Below are 17875 nucleotides of genomic sequence, written 5' to 3'. Positions count from 1 at the left end.
GGTTTCCCACTGTGCTAGGTGACAGATTGTTCTTGGACAGGAAATTATTTAAGTTCAGCTTTTCCTCTGATGATCTGGGAGGCTTTCAGTCAACACATGTGCAACTGAGATCCCTTAGGGATCTGGCCATTAATGGGGTCCTTAGGCATAGCGTGAGATACTTTCCATAGTGAGGGAAGAGGAGTGGGATATGGGGTCTCCCATCCCGTGGAGGGAGGGTGTTCCCTCTGGGGGTAGTGTGGAAGTGATTTCCTTCCTCACTGGACTGGCTTTGGAGCCACCTGGTAGCCTCAGATGACCTTTTGTGAGGTTCTTTTCAGAGGCAGTGGCTCTCAGAGGGAGAGGCTGGGGGACAGTTGCCAGAGTTCAGGCAACTGATGTCTGTGTCTAGGAAGGAGGTTGACACCAGGGTCTTCTTCGTTTCCCAGTTCTGTACCATCTGCCTTTCCTGACGTAGATCGTTGATTGGGATGTTCCATTTCAATTTATCCTGCCTTTTTCCCTTCCAAGCCCTGGAGGGTCACGGAGGAAGGATGTTCTCTAAGACTTAGCATCTAATACATAACCACTAGCCACATGTGGCCATTGAAATTTAAATTAAAAAAAAGAAAGAAAGAAATTTAAATTCATTTCAATTAAATAAAATTGAAAATTCAGTTTCTCAGTTGCACTAGCTAGGCTGTAAGTGCTCAGTAGCCATATGTGGCTCCCATAATGGACACTGAAGATAGAGAACATTTGCATCAACACTGAAAGGTCTTAAAAAAAAAAAAAAAAACACTGAAAGGTCTTTTGGACAGACTGCCCTAAGCCTCTCTTTTTCCCCCTACAATTCTGATCTGGAGTGACTGATAGCTATTGTTGCCTTACACTGGGGCCCCCAGAGCATGCTGCCTACTGAGAATTCAAAAGCAGAGAATGAGCAGGGTGGAAATGTCTTTTGTCTCCACTCAATATTGAGTCCAGGGCAGCCTTAGGCTCTGAAATCTTGCTCTTTCTGAGTATGACACCTACTGGGTCCTTGCTCTTCCTAGTATGACACCTACAGTCCTGAAACTACCACCCAAGCCCTTTAAGTGATGTCTGGCCTGCAGCAAGGATTCTGTTCTGCTCACCACCAAATCCATTTCACGAATTTTCCATGGTGTAAAAGTAGGCCAGCCTAACCAGGTCTTCTGAGCTAGATCCCACTCCTAAGACACCTACATCCCTTTGGATGTTTACCCAGTTACTAACTCTGTTGGGGGTGTCCTGTGATAGGTAGCTGTTGTCCCTACACAAGCCCTCTTAGCAATTAACCATTTGTTTCCCTAGGAAAAGAATCTGGCTATTAGGACTGGGAATAATTGGGAAATGTGTCTATCTGGGAAGTCCATAAAAGGGAATGGGGTTTTCCAGAATAATGCAACACAGTCTTGCCTTCTTCCCCAGGCCATCCCTGTGTTATTTTTTTAGTTTTTTGGGTCCACCCCACAGCACAGGTGTTCCCCACAGGACAGTTAACTTTGGGATTCTTGTCAGTGAACCTCTTTTATCTCCATTGTCAGGGATGCTGACAAGGGACTTATTGAAGAGGAAGCAGGAGGGAAACTTCTACTCTTTCCACTGGTGTTGATAAGTTCAGAGAATATGAATCTTAGGTGACTGGCAGTCATTTTCCCTGCTTCATTGTGAGAGCCAACATTTAAGGTGGTTCTTAGTACAGTATAAAGTGGGAAAGAAAACAGAGCCCTGAGATATTAGAGCTCCTAGAGGCAGCTGTGCCTTAATACTCTTGTCAACTAATGGACCTCCATACCTGGATTTTCCCATCTAAGAGACAAAGCCCTTTCTGCTTAAGTTAGTTTTATGTTGAGTGTCTGTCACTTGCAACCCAAAGAACTCTAACTAATAGAGTCATTAGATCTGAATATTTGGAAGGAGGAAACCTCTGTTTGATGATCATGTTCAGGTCTTTGCCAAGACGCTTGAAAAGAATGACTAGATTGGAACACCAGTGAACCAGAGATAGCTCACACATATACTAGCATCACACACAGACCAATCTTTTTTTTTTTTTAAGATTTTATTTATTTATTCATGAGATACACAGAGAGAGGGAGAGAGAGACAGAGACACAGGCAGAGGGAGAAGCAGGCTCCATGCAGGGAGCCTGACACAGGACTCAATCCCTGGACTCTAGGACCACCTGCCAGGCCAAAGGCAGATGCTAAACTGCTGAGCCACCCAGGGATCCCCCAAGAAGTCTTTCTTGACCACTCTAGCCTATAGCCTACAGTAAGCTCTCTGCTCTCTAGCTTTTTGTACCACTTGGAATGATCAAAAATTGCAAACTGTCTTATACCATGTCTGCTTTCACTGTCTGGAATGGCATTTTAAAGATTTTACTGTTATATGTTTACAGTTTGTCACCCTCTTCTACCTGGTTGAGGTCAGAGATGGGGTCCGATGCTTTTGTGTGCTTGACAGGATAATGGCTGGCACATGCTAGAACTGCAATGAATGTCTGTGGGTTAGAAATTTGTGGAAACTAGTGTGAGAGCTATAGGAGTCAGGTCTGTGTCCTGTTATCCTCAGTGGGAAATAAGTACTCCACTTAAATGCCCAGGGGGTGGGGGTTTGTGTGTTGCATTCCCCTAGTAAGCTATGTGGTTTACCAAAAAATTCTTTTTCACTTCAGGGGGGTGAGGATGGAGGGAGAGGAGGAGCACAAGAAGGAAATGGAGAGGAAGTGAGAATGTAGATCTTTGCTTGATGGCTGAGACCTCCCAGCGATGGGTCCCTAAGTCACATGGGCTAGTGGAGACTAGAAGTGACTCTGTGCCTCAGACTTCCCTCAATTTCTCTGTCATGAGAGGGGAGAGCAGACAAGGAGGGTGGGCGTAGGTGGGAACAGGCACAGAGAATCAACTCCTCTCTTGAAGTGCCTTCAGAACTGGCTCAGGTGGGATGCCTGGGTGGCTCTGTTGGTTAAGTGTCTGCCTTCGGCTCAGGTCATGATTCCAGGGTCCTGGGAGCCTGCCTCTTCTTATCCTTCCCCTCCTCCCTGCTTGTGCTCTCTCTCTCTCTCTCTCTCTCTCTCTCTCTCTCAAATAAAATCTAAAAAAAAAAAAAAAAGAACTGGGTCAGGGGCTACATGGGAGAAACTAGCGTCCTCACTCCAGTCAGTCTTCATTTTGGATCCATTGTAATGCAGCAAGAGATTATATTTTCCACTTGACTTGGGTTTGAATTTGGCTATTTGCCACACATCATACCCCAACACTTGAGGCCCAGGATTTGTCAATATTAAAGCCATTATAATGATTTGAAGGATACTCACCCACACTGGGAAGGGCTATCCACTTTACTCAGTCGAGTCATTCAAATGCTAGCCTCTTCCAGAAACTCTTGTAGTCACACCCAGAAATAACATTTAACCAGATGTCTGGGCATCATATGATCCAGTCAAATTGACATAAAGCATTAACTATCACAAACCCTAATATTTATTAAGCATGTACTATAACCCAGGCATGGTTTTACTAAGTACTTTACTGATATTTCTTAGATGTACGAAGACTACATAAAGAAAAAAATACTTATTCCAGGTGACTTCTAGTCTCTTCCAGTTGTAAGATTCTTTGACTTGATATGGCATTAGAGAAACTAGGGTGTTGAGGTGGTGCTTGGGAACCTGATAGTTAGAAGCAGAAGTACAAAGAGAGTTATAAGCTACCTCTTTCTGTGGACTAGGAACTGTGTGTCCCTTACAAACATTTTCTCACTTATTCCTGAAAAACATCCTGTGTGATAGGTATCACTCCTCATCCTATTTTCAGATGAGGAAACTGAGGTACTGTGAGATTCATGGCTTGACTAAACAGCAAGTGTTCAGGTCTGTTGATTCCAAAGCTTGTGCTCTTAAGTTGCAGAGAGACTGCAAAGCCCTCCACATCTGGTCTGGATGCCTGAGAAGTTGCCTTTGCATCAGGTCACGGGGATGGAAGTGAGCTAGGGGAGGGAGGGGTAGAAGGAGTGTTGTCATAGGAACAGCAAGTTCCACCATGAGGACGGGTAGCAGGCAGGGCAGGCTGGGGATGAGGAAGGTTCTAGAGGCAGTTCTGCAGGAGTCTCTGAGCCCAGCAGGAAGCCGACTCCCTACGCCCTTCAGCAGCACTTGGTAAGCCTCAGCTTTGCTCCCTGTCTCTCCCTGGGCAGGCAGAACAGGATGTTCTTGGAGCTCTCGCAACCAGACTATTCCTAGGGAACCGGCGGCAGAGCCATGGTTAGGGCTACAGACTGTGCTTGCCAGGCCAATGTCCTGCTTTACCTTTTATGGCCGGCTAGCTTGAGATGTCACAAGTCTTTAGAGATTTTTGCTCTTTTCTCCTCCTCCTCTTCTTTACAACCCTGAACACATTCCTCCTTTTCTCCCCATCACTTGATTTACCAGCTCCTTCAACAAGTCTGTAACTCACTTCTGAGCCTGGTAGGCTTTCCAGTCAGTCATGAGGCAATTCACAGCAGTTTGAGCAGAACACGGACGGGACATTTCTTGGGTTTAATTTATTTAAGTTGCTTCCATCTGCTGGAGTCTAGTGGCTCCTTGGGAATAGGGTGAGGTTTCTTGGTGGCAGGTTGCCAGTTAAGAGCACAAATTCTGACGGCAGAGGGGCCTGGGAACATGTCCTGGGTCTGTCGTGAAGTGCACATAACCTGGGGCATGTGATTTGACCTCTCTAAGCCATGATGTTCTCACCTGTAAAATGGGAGAGAACTATTACTTGCCTTAAAGGACTGTTGGGAGGATGGAATGAGAACACTTGTGGAATACTTAGCACTACTCCTGGCACAGTGCTATCCCCATAATCTTCCCAGCAGGTTGAGGACAACCACAGGCCTGAGATAAGGATTGGTTTATGGAGCCAGACCTATCTCCCTAGTCAAGCTTGGAGGGGAAGAGAAAAGAGAGCTTGTACCTGAATGATCCAGTTTGAGATTCCTTAAGATGATAGAATCCAAGATTTTCAATCCTCTAAGGCAATCTTCTAAGACTGAGAAGTAGGCAGTCATGTAGCAGGAGAGTGAAGAAAAGAGTGGGCCAGGGTGACTGCCACAAAGCACCACCCCTGAAGGGAGGCGAGGTTTCCGTGGGAGTGCCTGGTAGCCAAGGATAGGATAGAAGGGCTCACTGTTCGGGTGGAGGAAGTTATTCCTTGTCCACCTGGGTCAGTTCCTCATTTCTCCTGGAGGAGATGCTGGTGACTTAGGAAAATAGATGGACTGGGTCCCAAGTGCCCTAATCTAGTTCTAACCAACTCATGTTTCCTTTGGGAAACAGAAACCAAAAAAAGAGTAGGCTAATCTGGGCCCCACTGGTTTCTTGGAACAACTGCTCTGTACTCTTTGAGCAAGATATTCTTGGGGAAGCCAGGGCTGAGTCTACCTATTATAGACCTTGGTCTAGGAGAAAAACATCAACAACCAAAATTACAGCTGGGAAGAACTGCCTCCATCTGCAAGTAACTGGGCAATTACCTACTAATTAAGCTCTTATTAGTTTGTTTTCTAAGCGTTTCAGTATAGTACTCAGTAGGTGCACCCCACCCCGCTTGTCACCAAGGTGTTGAAGATTAAGCATTTCACATCAATCGAGGTGGAACTCTTTCATCCGATTTGTTCCAACATCATGAGGTCTTAAAGCCATACCCTTTCATCCTTGGAGCACTGGGTTTGCAGGGTTTCTATTTTGAGTCCTGTGCCTCAGGGGAGGAAGAGGAAGCACCAGGAGAGGAAAAGACAAAAGGCAGAACTCAGATCACCGTTTTCTCAAGTGTGGTCTAATGGGTCTCTCTTGCATCTGAATCATTTACTATTAAATGCAGATTCTTGGGGATCAGCTTCAGGCCTGAGTTAGAAACTTCCCAGGTGCTTCTTAGGAACACTGAGGTCTGAAAATCTCAGAGGCGGAAACTCTTGGAGCACCTGGGTAGCTCAGTGGTTGAGTGTATGCCTTTGGCTCAGGTCCTGATCCCGAGGTATTAGGATCGAGTCCCATATCAGGCTCCCCGTGGGGAGCCTGCTTCTCCCTTTGCCTATGTCTCTGCTGCTCTGTCTCTCATAAAGAAATAAATAAAACCTTTAAAAAAAGCAGAAAGTCTTATGGAATATTAACAACATAGATAAAGGAAGTGTACAGACAACTCACCACACCATTCCAGCCAATAGTTTCTGAACCCACCCCAGAAAATCTTTCACTTTAGCATTAAGCTGGGGAAAGCCTGACTGTTCCATGTTTGTACTTCATCTATCTACAGGCGGTGCTGCAAATAGAAAAACGTCTGGCCGAAAAGCCAGAAGTCCAAGAAGGGTCAGTGCATTAACCAATCCTTAGACCACGAAAGGCTGATGTCTGTCTGGTCTCAGGTGTTGTAAATGCTGACTTACAGCCCCTTTATCTGCCGATAACGAAGGTGAACGTAAGTGGATCTCCAGACATGGTTCACACGCGGCTCCCAGGTTCTTGAAAAACCACAAGTGATTGGCAAATGTTTCTATTGCAGACACAAAGTCAAACAAACAGCTCATTTCCTTCAAGAGCTCCTCACAGCAGTGGCTGGGAGTCAGAAGGTAGTGAGGAGCGAGGGGAGGCTTCCTCTCCCTTCCCCCACACCTTCTTCCCCTTTTTGGTGTCAGATTTTTTCTGACACTGGAGTTTAGACTGGCGGAAAGAAGCAATTGATAAAGAACTTCAGGAAGGGGATTTCTATTCTCCCCACCCTCCCAACCCCCAGGCCTTTGCCCTCTCATCAGTGTTACAGACCTTTCATTTTATTCATTTCAGGAAGCTTGGGGCCACAAGGCTCTGAATCACAGTCTTGTAAGGCGCAGAACTTCATTCAGTGTGCTCTGGGGAAATGCAGAGCTGGGGCCTGCCCACCAAAGATTTTTTTAAAAAATTTATTCATGAGAGACACATGCAGAGAGAGGCAGAGACACAGGCAGAGGGAGAAGCAGGTTCCATGCAGGGAGCCCGACGTGGGACTCGATCCCAGGACCCCAGGATCACTCCCTGAGCCAAAGACAGGTGCTCAACTGCTGAGCCACCCAGGTGTCCCCCTACCAAAGATTCTGATGGGATTCTGATAGACTCTGATTACAGGCAGCCTGGCAACTCGAACAGGTGGTAGTAGTTCACACTTGAAAAAAAGAACAGCTTTATTGATTATATTGCACATGCCACACAGTTCACCCACTTAAAATATACAATTCAGTGTTTGTTTTCTGTATAATCACTATTTTTGTTGCAGGGTTCTTTTCTCATGGAGTTGAACAATGAATCTCAAGGACACAAAAGAGTCAAGTGAAAGTTTATTAAGTGAAGGTGAGAAGAGGAAGGAAAGAAAAAAGCTCGAGAGGGGGTCCCAAATGGGTTACCGCTGAGGGCTTTTATGGCTGTCTTTTATAGAAAACTGACCAGGGAACATTAATCTCCTTGACGTCACCACTGATAGCACCATGATTACTTCTCCTTTGAACATCTTCTCTCTTGTTTAAGACAAAGAGGTGGTCTGGTTATGTTCCCTTATCTCTGGTTTTGTTACGCCTCAGCATTTCTGGGATTTTTGGCCAGCCTGATCATGTAGCCCCCTACCTATCTCTCCCTCTCTAGCCCTGCCTGTTCCTTACTGGTCTTTAGTGTTTACAGCACTCTAAAAGAAACCTGAACCCCCGTTAGGAGTCACTCCCCATCTCCTCTCCACCCCTAGTCCAGCACTCAGGCAACCAGGAATCTATTTCCTGTCTGTATAGACTTGCTTATTCTGGATAGTTCATATAAATGGAATTATACATATATGGTCCTTTGTGGCTGGCTTCTTAGTGTAATGATTTCAAAGTTCATCTATGCTGTAGCATCAACCAGTGTCTCCTTTTTTATGACAAATATTCCATTGTAGAGATATACATTCATCATTAACTGATGGACATTTGGATTGTGCCTACCTCCTGGCTATTATGAATAATGATGCTATGAAATTCTCTTGGGTGTGTATATATATATATACACACGTACACATACACACCTGGGAATAGAGCTGCTGAGTCATACATTCACTTGGTTTAACCTTTTATGTATGAGAGTTCTAATTTCTCCACATCCTTGTTAACACTAATTATGTTTTTGATTTTAGCTGTCCTAACGGGTATACAGTTATATGAAATTTCATTAAATTTAGCATACAGTTAATGAAATTTCATTTTTAAAAAACCTTATTTTTGAGAAAAAGGGGTGGGGAGGGGCAGAGGGAGAGAGAGGAGAGAGAAAACCTTATATAGTCAGTGAGGAGCCTGACATGGGGCTCAATTCCACAATCTTGAGATCTTGAATTGAGCCAAAATCAAGAGTCTCAGAGCTTAACCGACTGAGCCTCCTAAGCATCCCAAATTAAAAAAATTTTTTTTTGATTTTTTAAAAAGATTTTATGTATTTATTCATGAGAGCACAGAGAAAGAGAGAGAGAAAGGCAGAGACACAGGCAGAGGGAGAAGCAGGCTCCATGCAGGGAGCCTGACGTGGGACTCGATCCCGAGACTCCAGGATCATGTCCTGGGCTGAAGGCGGCGCTAAACCGCTGAGGCACCCCCCCCCCCACCCTCCCGGGCTGCTCTTAATTTTTTTTTAAGTAGGTTCCACACTCAGGGTGGGGCTAGAAAGCATGACCCCAGAGATCAAGAGTTGTGTGCTCTCCCTACTGAGCCATCCAGGTGCCCCTCTTTTTTTTTTTTTGATTTGCCTTTCCATGGTGGCTAAGGTTGAGCATCTTTTCACATACTTATTGGCCATCTGCCTATCTTCTTTGGAGAAATGTCTTTTTACATTTTTTGCCCATTTTTAAATTGGGTTATTAGCTTTTTTATTATTGAGTTTTAGGGATACTTTACATATTCTACGTAAGATCTCTTTGCAGCAATTTTCTCTCATTTTTGGGGTTGTCTTTTTTACTTAATGCTCTTGAGGCATAAGAGTTTTAGGTTGTGATGATGTTTAGTTTGTTTTTCTCTTGTTGCCTGTGGTGCACACTTTGAGAAACATTACTCAAATGCAACTCGAAATGCTTGGTTGGGCTTTTTAGGTCTCTTTGGAGGAGAATTTCCTCCTCCATCCCAGCTAGCCTGGGGTTCCTTCTAAGCACAGAGCTTCAGAGGACCTTCGCAGTCTTTACACCCCTCCCTCTTCTGAGGTCTACCACAATAGAGCAGCTGAAATTAGTTTGGAGATGTCCTTTATTGTGAAAACTCAATGGTCTTTGTCTCTGGGATTTGAAACTTTGATGCAGATGTTGGCAGCTGCGAGGAAGGAGGAGGGGAAGGGCGGGGAGAAGAAACCCACTGATTTCCATAGTGAGTCATTTAAATTCTCTGTGCTGTCTTGGTTTTCTCACCCATAAAATGGGGGAGAACACCTCCATCTGCCCATCTCAGTGGGGGTACTGCGAAGATGAATTAATCTGTATTTTTAAAAACATGTTGAGATTTTGGATTAAAGGCATTTCTGGAGCACAAGGTATTATTATAATAATAAATGATTTAATAGGAGGGAGAGTGCAGCCACTAAAGCAAGAATCGGAAGGGGCAGGAAGGAGACAGGCTCTGATCACTGGAGTCTGAGCCCAGACACAGCTTTTTATCCATAGAAGTGAGCTATGATTTCTCACAAACTGGGTTATTTAATCTGAATTCAACATTGCTTTACAGAGTGCTTCCTACAGGACTTCTGCCATAAGGAAAGATTACAATCTTTTTAGGAAATAAGTTATGTACATGAAAACAATTAGAAGCAAAGCAAGGCATTATGATGAAGTGCTGAATTGAATATAACAGGTGTCAAAAAAGCAGAATAGTTGGTGGTGAAGATCCGCTTTGCCCAGGTCTGTCACACACTTGCTGCATGACCTTACCTCTGTTGCTTCTGAGTGGAACTGTTTAAAAGGCTTAAAATGGTTAGGACATAGTAAGCACTCAAATGTTAGACCTATCTGGGATCTTGTCAGGCACTGCTTTTGCTGGTTATGTAATCTTGGTCAAGTTGCTAGATACCCTCTGATCCTCAGTTATCGGATCTGCAAAACGGGGATAAGGCTACTGACTAGCTCACAGGGTAACTGTGAGGATGGAGGGCGACAATGTAAAGAGCATAGCACTGGGCCCTACAAACGGGTAAGCATCCACTAAATGAGTTATTATTACTGTCACTGACACTGCTCCCTGCCACAGGAGTGAGAGGTGCACTCAGTAAAGACTCCGTTAAGTCAAGGGCCTTCTTTGGAACCTGGAATTTGAGGCGGACAGAACGGGACTGACAAGATTCGGGTGATCAGAGAAGAAAGCAGGATCAGAGAAAGGCAGAAGCACGAGGAAGGACTGCACCCCTGGAAGGCAGGAAGGGACTTGGGGCTTCCCACTTTTCTCTCCAGCCGGGGCCGGCCGCAGTATCTGGTGGAGGAGCCTCGGCGGCTGTTTACCCCCAAACCCGCTCGGCAATCTCGGCTTTCACCTTCCCAGGAGCAGAGCCTCTGGCAAGGCGGGAGCCGACCCTCCTCTCTGAGGAATGTGGGTCCCGCGGCCCGGGCCGCTCAGGCCCAGCGCTCCCCCGGTCCCCGCGGTCAGGAGCCGGGAGCCCCGCTGCTTTCACCCCACCCTCTGCCGGGATCCAGTTTCAAAGTCACCTGAAAGCCATTTCCTTCCGCGCCCGTCCTTCTCCTCCCCTCCCCTCCCCTCCCTGTAAATCACCTGCAGTTTGCATTTGCCTGGAGCAGTTTTTTTTTTTTTTTTTAAGCTTGTTTTCTTCTTAAGAGCCCTAATGCCGTAGACTATACACACTTGGATACCCAGAACCCAGCGCTTCGATATCAGGGCTCCATTCCTCCTCCCTAGAAACTGGTGATAACGCCTAACCCGCGGGATCTCCCCGGGGCCTCGCCCTGGGCTTCTCCCCTGCCTCGTGCTGCGACAGCATCTTCTTTCCATCTTTATTGACGAATACTTTTGCGTTTTAAAATTTACGATCTGGCTCGAAACCAGCCTGGCCTCAGTGAGTGCCCCTGACCCCCTTCCAGATGTGGACCTTTCCTTGCTCATGGGATCACACACGGACAGGAAAACCGGAGGCAGGTTCTCCGTCTTTGTTTTTGCAGAAACGTGGTTCTCTCTTGCACGGCTTCGGCGTCTCGTTTCACCACCCTGCAGCTTTGGGTGGACTCCTGCCGAGGTGCCCTTTCCTCCATCCCGGAGGCTCGGGTTTAGGTTTCCAAGGGTCCCAGGGTCGGAGTTGCGGTCAGGGCTTCGTGACGGGCCTTTCTGATTCAGAAAGGCCGAGGTGACCTGCCCTGCTGGGCTCGAGACCCCCAGGGCGGACCCCAGCTAACGTCTTCCTAGGAGCCCCCTCTGCTCTCCGCACGGCGGGGCCGCGGGGCTGGCACCGGGGGGACCCCCACCGCGTGCGGCTGTGTCCGCGGGCCCCGAGGCGGCCGGGGAGCGGCTCGCGCGGGGCGGGGCGCGCCCCACCTGCGGGCGCTAATCATTAACGCGCGCGGTCCCCTTCACCGGCTCCGGCTCCGAGGCTCCCCGGCTCCCCGCGGAGCCGCCGATCGCGGGATTCCAGCGGCCGGCCCGAGTCTCCACCCACTGGAAAAATTCCTGGCCCGCCCCTCCCTCTCCCCTCCCTCCGGCGGCGGCTCCGGCTGGGTCCGCCCGGCCCCGACTTCCTGCCGGGCGCTGGGAAGGCGCGCGCGGGCCGGGGTCCCCGGGGGGCCGCGCGGGCAGCTGGCCGCGTCCCCGCCGCCGGGGGCCGGCAGTGGGCGGGAGCGGCCGCGGCCTCCGTCCCCGCCGAGAGCGACTTTCAAACTCGCGCCTGCGCCGCGGCCGCACCTGGGCAGCCTCGCGCGCGGAGCGTGCGGGACCCGGCGGCGGCGACCGCGCGGTGAGTGGCCCTCGGCTCCCCTCCCCTCGGCCCGGGGCTGCGCCCGGAGCCCCCCGGGGCCCCCACCCTCCGGGGCTGCGTTGGCGCCTTCCAGGGCGCCCCCCCACCGCTCCCCCGACCCCGCGGCGGGGATGCCGGAGCGCGCGAGGCCCTGTCCCGCAGCCCCCACCCCGGAAACCGGAGGAGCGCGCGCGCCAGGTGGCTCCGGGAGGCCCGCGCGCTGCGCCCGCCCCCGCCCCCTCTCCCTGCGCGCGCGGCGGCCCGAGGGCTGGCCCCTGCCTGGGACTGCGGGACTCGGGCCGGGCGGACCCTTGCGGGGAAGCGCCCGGCTCTGATCCAGGGAGCCCGAGCGGCGCCAGCAGCTGGGCCCGGGGGGGTGCCACATGGTGCTCGTTCTTGGGAAGGATTAGCGTGGGTCCCGGAGCTGGCGGGTCGGGAGCCGAAGGCATGGAGGCCACTGTCTGCCTCGACCTCGCCCACTCCTGAAATCTGTTTGGTGATTTTCCTCCCCATCCTCGGCCCTTTGGTTTGGAAAGACTGGGGTAAGACGTGCAAATTTGAAATTTCAAGACATTTTTAGGTAGCTACTTTTACTCTCTGGAGCTGGTTTTGAAAACAAAGAAGGGAGTGGGAAATGTAATGGTCGGAGGCTGGAGAGGTGTGGCCTTGGGGGGGGCGGTGTTAGTGGCCGCGGTCGGAGTTTGATCCTTGAAGCCACTTTCTAAACTGTCTGCAGATGAGGGAGGCAGCGTCTGCTCCGGGGCCCCTAGGGAGGCGACTCTGACTGCATTATCCTACATGGAACCCCAGACCGGGGGTTCCCAGAGTCTTCCCAGCCCTGCCTCTGCATGTAGCCCAATCACATCGACCTTACTTAAGAAGTAGTAAGTGGGGAGAGTAATGACAGCCCAGGACCGGCTTCCCTTCTGAGCACATTGCCTACTTCCTTTTAGGAAAGTGTCTTTCCAGCACCTCCCTTGCTGACTGGGAATGGAATCCTGATTGACTTAAGCTGGGGGTGACTTCATTCCAACCATCCCCAACAGAAAACCTAGAGAGTCAGAACCAAAGGAAGGTGTACCCCTTCTGTCATTCACCCCTTCCAGTGGGTGCCTCATCAACCTTCTAAGCCTGCTGTTCATACTCCTGCTGCTTCTGCTGAACCTATTCCTGGCGGCTGGACAACCCCTTGGCTTCCTGGTATCTTGCTCTGGGGATGGGGCAGGGAGTCAGCATGGGGTAAACCAAGTCCTAAAAGCAGAGGGAGTGGTTTAGGAGTTGTTTCGGAGGCTTTTCCACTACATTTTATTAGATGTGGCCTATCAGGAAGAGTGGAGAGAGCACTGGCCTATGAGTCCAGCACAGGATTTTCCTTGAATTTTAATCCTGGTTCTACCACCTGGTTCTACCGTCAAAATGGGTGGAGTCGCCACCTCTGATTAGCCTACTCTGCACATGAAGGTAGCAGAGCCCAGAGATGTTAGGTGACTTGAGCCTGGTCCTTTTTGGCCAAACAGGGACTAGAACTCAAATTTTCTGCTCTGGCTAATCCATGCTTTCTCTAACATGACCTGGGCAAATCATAGACCTTTCAGACTCAGTTTCCACTGAGAGAAGCAGGGTACTTGCCTTCTCTTCCTTATAGAGGTTGTGGTAAGGATCAAACGAAGCCAGACATGTGGAAGGTGCTCCATAAACTACTGTTAAAAATAAAGGGCTCAAAAAAAAGGGGGGGGGGGGGCTTGTGAGAGCTTTAAAGTTTACTGGATATGTCCCATGTATGCCATAGGAGATGGTAAATACCAGGACCCAGGGTGAACGTTTACATCCATGGCCTGCGATATCTCAGCCCGAGTAAACATTTGGCTTACCAAATCCACAGCTAACCCAGGGTCACTGTGTTTACACTGGAGGAGGCCAAAGGCCATGGCCTGAGGGATGACCAGGGCTGGAGGGGAAAAGGGACTGTGTTCCAGACCTGTGGCTTGCCCCTTCACCTCCACCCTCTCTCAGAATCTTGTGAAGTCTCTGGCTCCAAGCCTGGAGGGGTTGCCATAAGCCCAAGCTGGGGCACTGGCTTTGGAGGGTTAACCGTGGTGTCGACTAGCTATTCTGTGTTGTGTTGGGGTTTGAGGGGACTCTTGGGAGGGTGTTGCCTTTGCAGCTGCACTGAAGCCCTCTTCAGCTCCTCATTTGCTTCCCCCGCCCTCCCCGCCCCAGGCTGCTCCTCTGGCTCAGGCCTCTGCCTCTCTGGCCAGCTGCATGTCCATAGGCCTTTGTTCCAGGGCTGCCTGCCCACCCTCCCCAGCAGGAGCCCTCAAGCTAGGGCCTTGGCAGCTGGAAATCACTACTGTGCAGGAAGGCTGTATTGGAGTCCACAGGGGACTTGACAGACCTTCCTTTCCTCCTGTGGGCTCCTTTAGGGACTCTAACTTGCTCCTGGCCGACCACACTCTGACTGTCTTCTCTCATCTCTCCTTCCCCTGAATGGATGGATAGACCTTTGTTTTTCTTCCTAGAATTATGCTTCATAGTTCTATTTTTAAGTATTTGTTCTTCAACATTTATTTGGCACCTACTGTATATGAATGTAGATGCAGGGGACACAGCAGTGAACAGAATCTACAAATATTGACCTGGAACTGACTTGTAGTGGGGGAAGCTGACAGCGAACAAGATAGAAAGTGAAATAGAAAGCATGTCACTGATAAGTAGAAACATGTGATAGGGAAGGTGGACGCGCATCCCCACGGAGGGAGTGAGATGGCATTTTAGATGGGGTGGCCTGGGAAGCCTCCTGAGCAAGAGATATTGAAGATAATGCCTGAGGGAAGTATTTCCCTTCATCTCTTATCACCTTTGCTTGAATCCCAGTTGGAGCAACCCACTGTGGGATTGGGGGGCAGGGTTTGGAATCAGATGCAGCTGGGTTTGGATCCCAGCTTTGCAGCTTGCTAGCCCCGTGGTGCTGAACTCCTGAGCCTGTGTTTCCCACCTGTAAAATGGAGTTAGTCATCCTACCTACCACATACGGTATTGTGTGAGAATGAACAATGGAGAATGTGTGTTGAATGCTCAGCAAAGCCCACGGAGGTGTTCAGTAAATGATAGTCTTATTTCTTCAACCAAATTGTGCAGGGGTAGCCCACGATATTTAATGCCATTGCTAAGGACTCTGGATGAAAGGCTTTGTGTTTCAGGTGTTGGGATTGGGTGGGGAATTGGAAGGAGGTAAAAACAGAAACCCTAGTTAGGGCAGACTTTCTAGTGAGATTTTCCTGCCCCATCCTAGACTTCCAACGGTTGGGGGTGAAGATGCAGGACTCCCAGGTGTGTGCTGCTTCCCCCATGACAGGGTGAACTGGGGGCAGCCTTGTCCCTCCCTTGCTTTGGAATTCCCCCAGCTTCTAACCAACCCTGATGAATCACACCATGGTCCCTGGCATTTCCACCCGGACTCCCAGCTGGGAAGGCTATCTGCTCCTCTCCCAGCCTCCTGTAGATAAGTTTTGTTCAGAGGAGTGAAAGGGGTGAGGAAGATAGGGGAGAGGGGGAGGGCAGGGCAGATGGCATACGTGGTGAGAGGATTCTGATGGAGCCTTATCTCAGGTCCTGCCTGGACTCAACTGCTCAGTCTTGCGCTGCATCCACCCAGCCAGTCTATAGAGTCTCTTCTCTCAGCTGGAACTGCAGACCTCAAAGGGAGGCGCCTGATCTAAGACTGCTGTCAAAGTTGTGGTGAGTGGTTTCCTGGGGGCCCTGCCCTGGCTCAGGAAGCAGGGATGGGCTGTGCTGTGGAGGGCGAGGCCCAGGGAAGTGGTCATCAACTAAACCACACCCCCTGAAGGCCCTGTGGCACACGCAGGACAGCCAGGCAGGCCCTGTGGTGAAGGACCTTTCTGCCAATTGGTGCCTAGAGACTTCATAGTTATAATCTGGCCTTAGAGGAAGTGCAGAGATGGCCCTGAACTGCTCCAGCATTTTTGTGAGTTTTGGGTGATCTGAAATCAGAAGGAAAACTGGGTAGGGTCCACTACCCCGTGATCAGAAGGAAGGTGCATCTGGAGACACTTGGCAGCATCTCTGGGAGTTAGCTGTCTGGAATGACAGCCAGTCCCCTCAACTGGGTCTCTGCTTGGTGCTCCTTATTTTGATTCGAAGCTCTCTGAGGGCAGGAACTGTGCTTGATTCATCTTTGTTCCCGTACAGCACAGGGAACAGTATCAAGTGTAATCAACAGGGTGTGATGAGCCTGTGCTGAGGTCCCATCCTGGGAGTAATCTGGGCTTGGTGGTCTCACTTGCTCCAGCTTTTTATTCCAGGGGAGTTGTAGGGGAGAAGGCAGTGGTGGGGGTTCGGGCCCACCTGGGTGGGCTGTTGACACCTGGGAACGCAGGCAAAGGGAGAGCCAGGCTTTTTATAGTTCTCTGGTTGGCTTTTGGGTATGGAGAGGGAGCCCTGGTTTAAGCTTGGGGAATGGATTTTTTTTTTAAGATTTTATTTATTTATTCATGATAGACATAGAGAGAGAGAGAGAGAGAGGCAGAGACACAGGCAGAGGGAGAAGCAGGCTCCATGCCGGGAGCCCGACGCGGGACTCGATCCCGGGACTCGAGGAATTGTGCCCTGGGCCAAAGGCAGGCGCCAAACACCCAGGGATCCCCATCAGGGAATGGATTTTTAAAGGACTCTTAAACTGTTAACTGCTGAGCAGATTGTGGGGCTAGACACAGGACCCGCACAAGGTTCTAATGGGCTCACTGGTGGCTGTGTATGCGGCCTTTTGGGAAACACAGTTTGGGATTCCTCGAAGTTGTTGGGGTCTGGCTGAGAATGCAGGGAGGTGCAAGAGGAATGAAGTCTAGTTCTTACTGTGGTAACAGGATCTCAGGAGGAGAGATGGGTTCTACAGGTACTGGAAGCTCCTAAAAACTCCTGTATCCTTTATTCCCCAGGCTGAAGATTGTGTGTGTATGTGTACATTGGAGGTTCTTGAGCAATCGTTGGCCAGTGTTTGTTGACAGGAAAAGGGAACCAGTATTCATGTAGTCTCTATCTGTCCTGCACATTGCTACATCCCTAGTGTTTGCTGCATATCCAATAAATATTTTTTTTAAAGATTTTTAAAATTTATTTGAGAGAAAGAGCACATGAGGGGGAGGGGCAAAGGGAGAGGAAGAAGCAGACTCCCTGCTGAGCAGAGAGCCCATTGTGTGGGGGGGTTGATGGGAGAGTCGTGGGGCTTGATCTCAGGACCCCAGGATCAGGACTTGAGCCACGCAGGTGCCCCTCCAATAAATATTTTTTGTATAAGTGAAACCCTACTGTGTAATGAAACCCTTAGGAATTAAGTTTTCACTCTTCACAAATATTCTATTCCTATATAAAAATGCCTGGGATAGTTAGGAAAGTTAATCCGTGGTCAGCTGCTGAGGCAGAGGGACAGGCAGCTGTATATCTGCAGCTTAGAGAAGTGCCAGGGTGCTGGAGTCACTGGGACCAGCCCCGTCAGGCCTGCTGCAGGGCTTGCCCCCATGCAGATTGGGCCCAAAGAGGACAGTGCGGTGTGCTTGTAGTTTTGAGTATAATTCATCCGGTAACAGGTCCCATAATATCCCACAGAAGGCAGTGGTGGGACTCACCTCTTTTATGCTCTTCAGGACTCGCCCTCCCTGTAGCCTTGCTTATCTGCATATAGCTGACAGGGCCTCAGATCAGCCAGGACTCAAGTTCCTACATTTTTTTCATGCCGGCTCCCTCAGACTGCGTTTAACTTTTATTTTTATTTTTTTTAAAGATTTTATTTATTTATTCACAAGAGACACAGAGAGACAGAGACACAGGCAGAGGGAGAAGCAGGCTCCATGCAGAGAGCCCGATGTGGGACTCGATCCCAGGACTCCAGGATCACCC

The 17875-nt window shown here is 49.4% G+C and overlaps 1 protein-coding gene across 14 annotated transcripts in view; it reads left to right on the top strand.

Annotated features, from left to right (window-relative positions):
- Positions 1-17875, top strand: part of PLEKHG3 (pleckstrin homology and RhoGEF domain containing G3) — an 83728-nt gene that overhangs the window by 30193 nt on the left and 35660 nt on the right. For 4 of the 14 annotated variants that reach the window (XM_041757705.1, XM_041757704.1, XM_041757703.1 and 1 more), the window contains exon 1: positions 11728-11962. The exons of 1 other annotated variant lie outside the window; for it this stretch is intronic. The gene's annotated coding sequence lies outside the window, so the exon portion shown is untranslated. Of the gene's footprint in view, positions 1-4097; positions 4163-11726; positions 11963-12237; positions 12505-15571; positions 15701-17875 lie in introns of those variants that run through there. 9 more of the 14 variants (XM_041757710.1, XM_041757709.1, XM_041757708.1 and 6 more) reach the window with 5 other exon arrangements.

This window comes from Vulpes lagopus, chromosome 6, assembly GCF_018345385.1.
Source record: "Vulpes lagopus strain Blue_001 chromosome 6, ASM1834538v1, whole genome shotgun sequence".
Lineage (NCBI taxonomy): Eukaryota > Metazoa > Chordata > Mammalia > Carnivora > Canidae > Vulpes > Vulpes lagopus.
This window is presented reverse-complemented; position numbering and strand designations above follow the sequence as displayed.